Genomic DNA, 13,460 nt, shown 5'->3' with positions numbered 1-13,460 from the left:
TTGTTTTTTTTTTCTCGTCAACTTTACACAATTTAACACGCACTGGAGTATTTCCAGTAAGCAGACGCGCAAAGTTTTACCTGACATCTCTGCCAGGAATTGAATAGTTGTTTTAACCCCTTCGCTGTCCGTTGTATTGAAGTTGATAACATTTTAATATCAAGCATTAGACCGAATAGAAAATAATGTTCCGACTAAAACAGGAAGTTTCGAAGACAAAGACTTCGATTGTATCATTGTATAATTAATCTGGTTACAAAAACTTTGTCATTATAACGGTCCATTTAAAAATATTTTTGTGACTTGTGCTCCCGAAGGGGTTGAATCGATGCGAATGAAAGTTTCGCTATCTTTGCGATATGCTGTTGCTATCTTGTCGCATAGCAGTCTTTGCTAACCGCCAGTGAAAATTACTATATCCGTATGCGCATGTAAAAATCTGTATAAATAGCATCTCTGAACAAAACTATACGGAAAATAAAAACTACCTATTATTTGACTTCTTTTAACTTAATTTTAAGTTCTTTTGAATCTTTTCTTTCGTTCGTTCCTTCAATTGTTTTCAAAATACAAAAATCAGAACAGAGTTCCGTGTTATTTTTTTAGAAATCTGTCTCTGACTCAAAAATTTATCTGGATTTGTCTCGGTCTACTATACACAAAGAAATTTTGACCGGGCTTCATTTTCAGTGTAAACAAAAAATAAAAAGGTCTCACCACCTATCGTATAAAGGCCAAAACCGTAAAGATCTGACAAAATCTGGGAAAATTAGTAGAACCTGGTAAACTTTGTAAAATATGGCAAAAGATTTGATTAGTTAGAGTGTCTGGCGAAGCGAGAAAAATCTGCATTTCCATCTAAATCGGGCAACCTGGCAACGCTTAGGCAGAAACACCCGACAGCGAGAGTTTCGTTCAATAAGCTAAAATTAAGTAAACCATATCAACCTGAAATTGAGTCAATACGACTCAACTGTAGAGTAAATATAACTCATATTTAAGTATTTTTTACACGGAAACTACCTAGAGTCACTTTACATAAAATTAGGTTATTGAACGGAACCCCAAAATTGGGTGGAATGTATCTAAAATTAGATTATTTTGCGGTTTCGTGTAGCAAACACAGTTTGTAATTAAAATGTCATTGATGACTTCACGCTAGAAAATAGTCACCGAGGGTAGGAATTATATATTACTCATTTTCGAATGATATATGAAAACGTCAAAATTGGAGTACACGCTTAGAAAAAGCTACTCAGAGTTTGAGTACTAGTTACTCATTTTCAAATGATCAATGATAATGAGTAACTCCTACTCTTAATTTGAATATAATGTAAGAACTCGTTTTTATTCGAGATCAGTCTAACAGTCGTAATAACCATTTGTTGCTACAGATACTGTTTCAAGGGTGAATCGCTTAACACAAACGGTTTTGTGTCTGCAAAAACCGGAATGATAAACTGTGCTCTTGGTTGTGACATCGACGCAGATATTGTGTCAAGGAGTGCTCCGTATTGTGCTTCAGAATGGAAACGAATATGCTCAAATGTGTCATTTATTAGGAATAAGTATCTGATTGGTGCCTGAGCATTACTAACATGTGTGTTAAGGTGCGATTGATATACTACTCCAAGCGACCGCCACTTGATATGATGTCTTGAAGTTGGCAATCAATTGTATACGGAATAATAAAGAAACACAGTAGGGTTAAGTGTTAATATTTTCGGAAAAGGAGCAATTTTTACACAAATTTTGTACCTGTGAAATAAAATGTCACTGGGTGCTAATTACTCATTTTTTGGCTCATGTACAAATAAAGCATTACTTAGTAAATGAGTAGATTTTACCCAAACATCGTTTCCAGTAGAAGAACTCAAATTTGAGTAACTAAGGAGTTACTCTAAATCAGAGTTGTTCCACTTTTTTCTTTAGACGAGTTGGATCTTATTCATTTTTGAGTAACTATTTTTAAACGTGTAACATAAGTAATTTCAATATTTTTTGGAAGCAAAATTTGAGTAGCCAGTGTTAGATTTAAACCAAAATCTAAACTTATTAGTCAAATGACTTACAGCCTAAGAAAATGATCAAAACTGTTCTAGTTTTAGATGTATAATTTATGTCAGTTTTTAAATTTAAATCTGGAAATTATAACAACTAAAGACTTGCAACTAGATAATTTTTTTTCAAAAATCAAATCCGGCGCAAAATTATCTCTTTATTTACCACTCCAACAGCATTTTATTCGTGTTTCAAATATAGTGAAAATAAAATGCCAGGGTATACCAGTTTTAAATTTGAAAGTAGAACTGTACGAATAAAAAAAACTAAAACGGTTTAGTGGGCATAGAATGTTTCAGTTCCAGTTCAATTAAACGCCTCCTCAATGAAATTTCCAGCCACTGGATTTGGTCAGGAGTGTTTTAATTGTCGTAGGGTAACGGCTCTCTATTTCATCTCATTTGTAGGGACGTTACCTCAAAAACCAGATTTAGCCACTAAAATCACTATAATTATTTCATATTTCTGCTTAACTCACCTTGCTCCACATTGGGAATTGATTCACATTTATTTGAAATCAAACTAGTATTCAAAAACCCGCTTAAAGCACTTCTGACATGTTCACTACTCTGCTCCTAATTTCATCTCAATGGATTTTTATTCATCCTATCGTTGGTCCTACCCTATAAATTAGCAATGGCGACAGCAATCAAAACAAAATATTGCACTATTACCCACATTATCGAAATGACGGAATGAGCAATGAATTCTTACTCGACTGCATGATTTTTTAGTGCTCGATCGGTTCAGTGCTAGAATTTTCGCCTGAGTTGGCTGCTCGATCATCCTGATTGACAGTGACATTATAAATGTCATTGAATATTCGCTCGTTTTATGAATGTGTTAGTGTGAAATTTAAGCGACTTAAGCCATTTCACTACACTCCAGCTAGAGGAATGGATGATGCTGACTAAGGTAGGCCGTTTTGTTAATTTCCAGCGAATTTCAATAGTTTATGTTGGGATTCTAAGAAGAACTGGTTATTTACTAGTTCTGTATATCCGAAAAACATGAAGATTTAAATTGGTATATTCAGTTATATAATATTTTCGTTTGAAAATAAACTGAAAATCAGCACGAAAACGTGCAAAATCAGGAAAGAAGAAGAAGAAAACGAATTGACAATTCAGTCCGCATCTTCTCACTCAATTCCGGATGATTTCCGAATCAACCGGTTGTAGGCGAACCGGTTCATTCGGAATCGGTTGTTGCACTGGAGTTGGAATTGATTCGGAATCCATTATGATTTCCACATGAAATTCCGAATGAAAATTTCTCGCCGATTCGGAATTGATTCGGAATCCATTCGGATCTGATAATGTGGGCAGGTTCAAAATGTCAGAATTTTTCTTAAAAGGGGCCTAATGCTAACTATGAATCATTGGAATCATTTCGACGATTAAAATTTTTTTTTGATCGTTCTCGTTACCTTTCGCTTTAAATTTAAAATTTTCATAGCAGTTGACTTGGAGAACTTAAAAAAAACAAAAAAAAAAGAATTGTTACTATTTAGGCATTAGCCCTTCTAAAAACAAAATGCAGAGCCAGAGATGCCATTTATACAGATTTATCTGTCTTGTATAGACACGCGAACGCAACTGATTTAAATCAGAGTACAGATTTACAATTTACAATTTTTTACAGGTTCATAAAAGTGAGAATAAGGCTTTTCTCTCTGAATATTTGATCGCAGTGATTCTTTAAAATTGATTAATCAACGGACAAATCCCATGTTAAAATGGGAATCTTTTGTGCAGAATCCAAATGAAAACGAAGCGTGAACCAAGTGAAAAATTTTCATCTCATATTTTTGAAGACTACCATTGCTTGTCGGGTAATCTTTGAAGTTTTCAATCGTTAATTAAACAAGTGGCAAGTGAACATTACTAATTATGAAGTCATCCAGTATTCAATGGTAGTGTAATTGTGTGAAATAGTGATCATCTTTAGAGGAAAACGTTTCCAAAATCGAATGTGATTTTATTTTTAAATGAACAAAAAAACGATCGCTGAAGGATTTCGAACTATTTTTTTTTAAATGGGAAAGTGTGACAAAAACCTAAGGGCATATTCAGTAGTGTTGTAGTTCTAGATGCATAATTTATGTCAGTTGCAAAATTCAAATCTGTATTTTATAACAAGAAAAACTGGCAGCCCCAGCAGTGTTTTACTCGTATTTCAAATATACAAAAAATAGAACGGCATCGTAGACCAGTTTTAAATTTGACAGGCGAACTGGTCGAATAAATAAAACAAGAACGGATTTCTGGGGATACGTTTGTACTAGTTTCTGCTCTATTATAGATCTTCCATATAGAACTTCTAGCTGCTGAATTTGCTCTAAATAAACATTTTAAAACATTTCACAGTTTGGTTCAGGTACATTGTAAGATATTATTTATGTTCAAAGTAATGAGATGAACGGATAACATGGAAATAGAGCTCAGATGAAATAGGAAGCCGAGTGGAACGCTGCTGGGGTTGCCAGTTTCTTTCGTTATAATTTTCAGAACTAAATTTAAATACTGTCAAAAATAATGCATCTAGATTTAGCATACTCCTAAACATGTTCCGATGCAGTCGAGCTCTGAATGTCGTTGTCTGGTGCCGGAAAGAAGAAATGGTGTCGGTTAATAGCTATTTGTAAGCACATCAAATTCACATTGACGTGTTTGTCGATGACAAACTGTGACGCGTTCTGCCATCCGAGCCGACGTTTGTCGTGGGTAAAATCACAAAGTAGATTCGAATTACCCTCGCGAGAAGAATAATTAATTGGGTTCGGAAACAATTCATTTCTTTTCTTTTCCATTATTTCGGACGTGTCTCGGTGACGTCCAAACGAACCGATCGTGACACGCCGAATTCATTCATGTGTTCGTTCTGCACCAACAGGAACGCCAATTTGAAACAGTTACTGCGGAACATTTAATTCTTTTAGTATTGCCGGTGGATGTAAGAAACTAAGCCGGCTTCAATAACCTTCCACACATGGTGTAGGTCATCGAGGCATTGAATATCTTCTCGTGACGTGGAGCCCCCCGGGCGGACATGCTCCGCTCAGGATCCTGATTCTGTAATGCCTACGTAGTGTATTAACTACCTCATAACCGACAGATGACAACGAAAGACGACGAAGAAGCGGATAAAAAGTGAAATTTCGAAATTGCCCGGCCGTTTGCACTCTGACCATTGGAAATGCTCTCCGCATCAGCTAAGGGCAGCTCAACGTTGTCATATCGGTGGTAAACGCATTCAACCGGGGCCAGAGTGCAAGGCCTACTTGTTCCTTATGAGGGACAACCCAACAATTTGCAGAATCTGTTCATCGGCAAACAGGTTTCATGTGATATTTTCGATCGGTCCTTGGAGAGAGCAGAAAGCCATTTTTCCATTTCATTTACCGACTTTATAAGCTCCGGTTTAGAATGATAAATTGAGATGCACATCGCATAGGGTCAAACTTCCGAATTCCACCTGATGACTTCTAACCCATCGGTCTGAGCTGAGAAAATTCATACGGAATAAAATCAAAGCACTTTTTATGATGTGACACCCTTCAAGCACCATGAGACGGATTTTTACACCTATCGCATTCAAGGTGATTCAGGAGGTGGCAAGATCAAACTTTACAACCGTCTGTTTACTTTCCTTGAAGCTTAGAAGTAGAGAATGACTAAATGCATCTCTCTTTCAACCAGGTCTGGGTAAATCCGCGTGAATGAGGAAAAAACGATTCATCCAACCTGTGGACATACCTGTTGAAGTGTTTTACAATCGTTTTTTGTCATGTTGTCCAGGTCGGTCGTCGCTGGATTGGGGCCCCGAGGAACGAGCAAAGTGCCAACGATGCTGACATTACCCGTGCTTTTATCGCCGTGCGAAGTTTGTTGATTTATGGAATTTCTCCTTCAACTGTAGGTGTTTCGATATTTCGCGGAAGTGTTTATGTTCCGCTCATCTTAGGATGTATAAAATCGTATCTGTTGATTACGTATTTTGAAATTTTGATAAATCCAACCAAGAAAACCAAGAATTTCTGAGATTTGTGAGGTTGGGTGAACCTCACTTTCACGAGTTTGATATATCATTTCTAGGTATTGCCATAAATAATAGTCATCAAACATACCCTGGAGAGACGCTGAAGCATTGATGATCAAGTTTTCACATGTTTTTGTATGTTAGTATTCATTTCAAGAGAAAAAATATGAAAAACTATCAATTTTAACAAATTTTCAAGCATTTTGCAAAAATTAACACCAGTTCTAAGCTCGCCACTTGGGCAGCACAGCAATCGCTGAAAAGTTGGTTGGATTCATCACTCGAAGAATCCAGCCAACTCTTCTGCGATCACTGCGCTGCTCAAGTGACAAGCTTCGAACTAAACAATGGTGATAATTTTGAGATTTTGCTTGCAGATTTCAATTGAAAACATGCTGGTTCGTAATATTTTTTTCTCGTAAATCGAATACTAACATACAGAAACATATGAAAAATTCGGTAAAAATATATTTAATAATTCAATACCACTCCGTGGTAGGTTTAATTGATATTTAAGGAGATATCGTAAGATGGAATATTAAATTCGAAGAAGTGAGGTTGGGTGCTGTTTTCCTATCTGAGAAACTCTTAGTTTTATATGATTGAATTTAAACTAAGCACTAAGGAGCTCTCGATGAACATTAGATTAGGTCCTACGAGCATATGACAGTTTCTCTTTGTTTACTTTCTATCTCAATTACTACGGAATATTCTTGTATTTTTCTATATTTTCTTCATTTTCATCAAAATGATGGTTTTAGTTATTATTTTCTGCCTATAATTAGCATTCCTAAAAGTACCGTAATCATCGAAAGAGAACGTAAATAAAGAGAATTTTCCATTTGCACTTGAGACCTAATCTAATTTTCATCCAGAACTGCGATAATTCACACGTTTTTTGAACATACTTCATGGTTTGAGTAACGATTACTCGAATTCATAAACTAGAACAATATGTCAAAATTTGAGTATGGATTTGAGCAGAATTTACTCAGGCCATGAGGTCCCTCGCATTTATTCATACATTAGAGTGAGCACAAATATACTATATCTCGGTTAATTTTTCAAAAGGGCGTATAAGCAAGTGACAGTTTCTCTTTGTTTACTTTCTCTTCTATTAATTACCAAGCGGTTTCCACGTTTATCACTCAACTCTTTGCCGAAACTTTCGACTTTCAAACAGAATAGTGATATCAAAGAAAATCTTTTTAATCACATCACAATAATCGAAAGAGAGAGTCAAGAAACTGTCACTTGCTTATACGCCCTAATGAAAAATCAACCGAGATATATCAATATGGATCCCTCTTGCGATTCACGAGGGACATCACAGTAAAGTGCGATGGCAAAAAAGATTACTAATACACTACAATTTTTACTGCACATATGACAGTTTTCCCAATCAGTACACTAAACCAAACAACTCCAAATATATAAAATAGCTCCCGATATACACTGCACGAAAAAAATGAGCTGTAAATACGGTTTAGAATCGAAATTTGATACTAACTCGGATGAGAACATTCTGTTTTTATTAAAAATCCCTATTTATATAAATAGGTGTGAAATGTGTACGCAGAACCACACAAATTAATCTTAATGTTAGTTCCAGAATTTTACCAGAATTATGTACTAAAATTTCTTGACTTGAAAAATTACGGTTACGGTGAAAGAAATATACAATATCAGGTTGTTTAATAAATAAATAAATAAATGCTTCAAAACAAAACAATTTAGTATATGAATAAACCGTAATTCGCCTCAACGAGAGCTATCAATTGAAGTAAAAGTAATAAGTATAACTTATTCTTTTGCTTACTGTGTTGCACTTATCATACTATTAAATAAGAATTTTTCAGTGCTAAACAAACTTGAATGAAAATCAATTACTTTTTAGAAAAAAAAATCCAAATTTCAAATTTTGAATAAAAGTTTAAACGATTCGCAAAACAGTTCTCAGCAAGGGGCAGATCGCTTAGTATATGCACTTTTAATTCATAGACAATTTATAAAAATTACAATTTTCTTTTACATTCTAACTTTCCCTGAGTGAAAAGATAATGTGCAGCTAATTTAAATTCAATGCCATGAACGCAATGAAAACAATTCGCAATCAAAAGAAATTGTAATACACCGTTCATTTCATTTTAATTTTGTTATCAGCCAAACATTGCCTTCACAGCCTATTGGTTTCGTCTTGTCAGCACTATTCATAACATTCAGGGGCAAAGTTAAATACTACTTCATAACTATTGAAAGTGAAGACGATAGGCCTAAAAGAGCGTAATTCTACATTAAATATGAAAATGTTCACACCTCTATGTGGGCATCATGCTCAATTATTTTTGACATTTCACTTCTGGGTGCACACTAAACGCAAACTAGGGTAACAGAGGTATTTTGGCCACTTCATATATTTTGGCCCACCTAACAAACTTAATCGATTTTATCGGATTTTATCCATGTTAAGTAACCCATGTTGCATCAATTTGATGCCTATCATATTAAATTACCTATTGCGGAAGGGTTTTTCAAAGATATCACAACATTTTGTGGATATTTGTACAAAGTGGGCCAAAATAAAATCAATCCTAAAGTGGGCCAAAATACCTCTGTTACCCTATTAAACATGTCTTAACTAATAACCTTTTCCGTCACGAGATGGTGTTACTGCGATGTCTTTTTCGATTTGTATTGAATTCGTTCAAGAGATTCATATTGATAGATAATATATTTGGTGAGCGTTGAGTTTTCAAACACCAGAGTGAAAAAAATACTTCTAGCAGCTCAGTGCGTTTTCATTCTCGGAATATTCTTATCGAATTTAGGAACGCAAGGATACGTCGTTTTTCATTGCCGTTTCTAGATCCGGATTTTGAAACTATGAATCATAAATCATAGATGTTTTCAATAGAATTTTTTGTGGTTTCAATCATGCTAATTGAGAAGTCCAACACAATGTTGACTCCAAATCGGTCCAAAGAAAAAGGTTTTGAATCATTGTTTGCGCATTCCATTCAAAAGAAAGAAAAATGACTTTATATATAAACATTAACGAAGAATAATTTATTTTGAGTGTGAGAAACTCAAATTTTGAGTTAGGCTCATTCAAATCTTGAAAAAAAAAAATTGTTTTTCTAATTTTAAGTAAAAAATACTCAAATTTTGACAGCTTCGTTCCTTAACTCAAAAATGAGTAGATAGATGGTAACTCAAGTACGTGCACTTTCTATGAATTTTAATGGTATGTCACTCAATTTTGAGTTATGTTCAATGAGAGTGCAGCTGTTTCTATTCAAGAAGGACAAGACTCACATTGACAGCAAATAGAGGTAAACATCTTTGAATGTTTTGAATTGAACTGCCTTAAAAAACTTGTTTTTTTCAAATTCCGCTTATAGTTTAAACAATATTTCAAAGTTACACTTTTTACAGATAAAAAAAAAACATATATTAAACTCCAAGAAATTTTTTTTTTCTGTTCCTTTTTGCAATCTGGTGGCTCTGAACAAAACATATAATTATAAAATCAAAAAGAAACCATATTGATGAAAAAGACCCCAAATGATTTTCCATTTGTTGCATTAAAATAATCAAAATATTGTAGAAAACTTCAATTTTGAGTTAGTAATGGTTATCTCATACAACTGAAATTTGTATCATAAATTGTTGACCATATTTTCAATGATATGGAGAAAAAAATATGTTGCTGCGTTGAATACAACAAGAGATATTTGCGATTAAATTCTACTCATTCTTGTACAGGGTAAATTTTGAAAAGGCGCCCCATAGTAAAGTAAATCGTATTTACGACGAAAACAACTTGAAAACTAGATTTTCAGTTGTCACTATTTCTATAATATTGAAATATGGTCACTATTTCGATATAACATAGATAACAGATTTACAGCCTGGAGCGATTTTTTTTTCGAAAATCCGTGGAAACTTCAAATTTGTTATTCGTTCGAAATAAGGAGCACACAACTGCCATCTACTTCACTATTCGCCGCGATATTTCAAAACGTTCCACTGCGTTCCGGAACGATAGATAAGCTCTCCTGTCTGTTATATGAATATTTCAACAACAATTTGAACACTCCTCACTCTTACTGTAAAAGATAGCTGTATTTCTAAGTAGGCTAATCAACAATACAACAAAAATTTTGCGTAGAGTGAATACGGTCCCCAATATAGTGGCGATCGCAGTGACATCTGCAAGATGTCACTATCATCACAGTTCGAAAATTACTTAACTTCAACAGAAGTTAAGTAATTTTCAAACTGTGATGATAGTAAAAAATGAGACGCGAGAGTAATGTCAGAGACATAACTAAAAGACATAGATACGAATAAAACTGACATACTATTTCCACACATCCGAATATCGATAATAGTTACACATACTAGTTGATTGACTAAATGTAAATTTTGAAATGCGCCCCATAGTAAAGTAAGTCGTAAATGAAGATATTATGATATAAAAAAACAGTTTGCGTTTCCCCAACATATCCGGAGTAATTTTGTTTTAAACCGCTTCTTGGGAGCGGTAGCATTTAGCAAAAACTCGATTATCATCGTGAGTTAAGTCAAGAATTATTTAAAATAAAAATGTCAACAATTTAACAGACTATTACTTTTTTCGTCCATTATATCTCCATCTGACTCATGTCCAATCACTACACGTTAGATGCACATCTCCTCCGAATTGGACTTCCTGAGACTAATCATTGTGCTTGTGGCGAAGGGTATCGCGATATTGATCATGTCGTTTGGACATGCGTGGAGTATCGTGATGTCAGTTCTCAACTAATAAATTCTATGCGTACCCAAGGTAGACCATCCAATGTCCCAGTTAGAGACACTCTTGCTAGTCGTGACCTTCCATACAGGAAACTGCTTTATCATTTCATAAAGACAATTGGAGTTTCAATTTGATAATTGACCCTTTTGAGACTTAGTTCTGACTCCTACTGCGTCCAGTAGTTCATCCTATAGCTAAATTTGAATAGAAATGATGTGTGCAAATTCGAAATAGTTTATGAAATTATTAACAAAATGTATAAAAATTTCAGCATATTTTATAATTTATAGCAGCTAACCGTTTTGTTTAAATAATATGATAATTAAACATAAGAGGAATGTTTTATTAAATTCAAATCGTTGTGACTATATTAGAATTATATTAGGATAAGAATTCTATGTAAAAGTGATGCTACGGCGAAGGAAAACTTATGTAAATTACCTTAAGAAATAAACGTATGTATTAAAAAAAAATCTCCATCTAGACCTGTAAGACAATAATTTTTTTCAATTATAAGCAAGTACATATCGAAAAATCGAAAACAAACCCAAAATGCGATGATCGATTTTTTAGATCAATTTTCGAAATTTAAAAAAAACACACAACAGTGTTCTTTTACAGTGTTTTACTGTTCTTAAATAGCCCCAATAATTAACCAAAACATAGCCGAGGACACAAAATCAAGTAAAACAGCCGTTTTTGAAATATATGATTCTAAAAATTTCAAAAACTGTTCGCCTAACCCTTCTTAAAAGTGAGTGAATTATGCGTGTGAAAAATTTGTGATAAATAAAAAAATACACAACATAAATTTAAGGGAAATAGCGCGAATTCCGCTCTTAAATAAGACGTTTTCTTTATGTCTGATTTTATCATATAAGTATTACGATTCGATTAGTTTTTCTAACCTATCAGTATTTTTGATGCAATTGAAAATGTTTCAAAAGAGTAAATTTGATCATTACATGTTCCAATCAAATCAATTCAACAGAAATCAATAAAAAAGTAATTATCTATTAATTTCTTATTGCAAACGTGTTGCTAAGTTCCTTTGACATTTTTTTAATAAAAAAAATATTTTCGTCACGCAATTATGAAAATGAAAAAATAATTTTATTTAGTACAAAAATTTATATTTTAATTTAGCAATTCAAATTCAAATGACAAATCATAATTTAGAATAAAAGTTTTTATTCAATAACAAAGAAATTTCTGGAAATCTCACGCGTTATAACAACCTCGTCTCATGCGACGATCACGTGTATAACAAATAAATGCAAAAACTTCAAAACACTAACCTATCTAACTCCAAACTGCGTGGTTAAGGAAAAAAACAACTAATATTTTGTCCAAACGATCGTCAATAACAATAAGACGAATAATAATAATAAAAACATCCACACATCAATCTGGGTTGAACGGTTGGCAAGAAATGGCAAACGGAAGCAGAAAAATTCGAAACATTGCGCTACCTTTTCGCCGACTGTTGACCGTTTCTTGTCGTTTCGTTCTTGATTACGTTCGAACGTTTGACGTTTGTTTAGCAAAGAACCCGAAATCAACAATTCAGGTTGGGCACAAAACAAATGTTAGCGCACGAAAAGATGCAACCTGGCACCTTTCCGGGGTCGCACAAAATTCAAAACGGAACACGGAAGAAGCGACAATTAGTCAGCCTTCTGGTCAACCGAAATTGTCGTAGGGTAGGTCTCCACACCGTCACCGTCTACTTACCTTTCGTTTGGAAATTTGTCTACAGAAAGCCAAATTGCACACTTCACCAAATCACCAATAATTGGAACTTGTTGCCACCACTGTGGAATGCCAGGAACACCTTTTCCAGGTATGCAACTATTTCATAAGTCAATTTCTTTGAATCAATAGTCACTTCCTTGGAAAAAAATAGGCACTTTTGCACTGTTCCGAATTTCGAATCCTGATAATTGTTTCGTTAGAATTTATTCCTTTGATTGTTTTTTTTTTTTGTTATCGCCTTATCACATACTTGTATAAAACAGCACTTTAACTGAAATCGAATAGTTTCACAAGTTCAGTTCCCGAGAATCCGGGAAGAAATCCTATAACCTGTACACCACGGAATCACTAGCCGGAATAATCGTAGTCCACTCGGCGTAGGGGTCTTTTATAAAAGTTTTGCTTTACTCGCGGAATAAAACGCAAACCCACACACATCGAAGCAATCGGCGGTCTCGTACGCGACTACCTGTAGATAAAGGTACCTCTTCTATACCTGCTGCTGCCATACATATTGTTATTAGTGTTTATAGTTACTGTTTACTGCGGCTTCAGGCTTCTGACGAAGAAGCGAACGCCATCCACTTCCACACCTGCAGGAAGAGAGGCTTTTCCGTTTGCGCTTTTCTTCGACCCACGACACGTTGTACCGACGAACACAATTCTCGCGCGCATCATTTTAGTCTCTCGATTCTCTCTCAAAGAGGAACGCAACAACATTCTCGCATTCTCCGTTCTGTGGACGTACTCTAGAGGGCATTCCGAGATCAGCGTTGTTTTGCTGTGTTCTAGCGCGTACAGT

General features: G+C 34.6%; 1 protein-coding gene across 1 annotated transcript in view; it reads right to left on the bottom strand.

Annotated features, from left to right (window-relative positions):
* The window catches only part of LOC131435484 (acyl-CoA Delta-9 desaturase-like), a 54,199-nt gene extending 41,171 nt beyond the window's left edge, over positions 1 to 13,028 (bottom strand). The window contains exon 1 of the mRNA XM_058603416.1: positions 12,638 to 13,028. The gene's annotated coding sequence lies outside the window, so the exon portion shown is untranslated. The remainder of the gene's footprint in view (positions 1 to 12,637) is intronic.
* Positions 13,029 to 13,460: the final 432 nt, after the last annotated feature.

The sequence above is a fragment of the Malaya genurostris genome, chromosome 1 (genome assembly GCF_030247185.1).
Source record: "Malaya genurostris strain Urasoe2022 chromosome 1, Malgen_1.1, whole genome shotgun sequence".
Lineage (NCBI taxonomy): Eukaryota > Metazoa > Arthropoda > Insecta > Diptera > Culicidae > Malaya > Malaya genurostris.
Note: the sequence above shows the minus strand (reverse complement) of the source record. Positions and strands in the feature narration are given on the sequence as shown.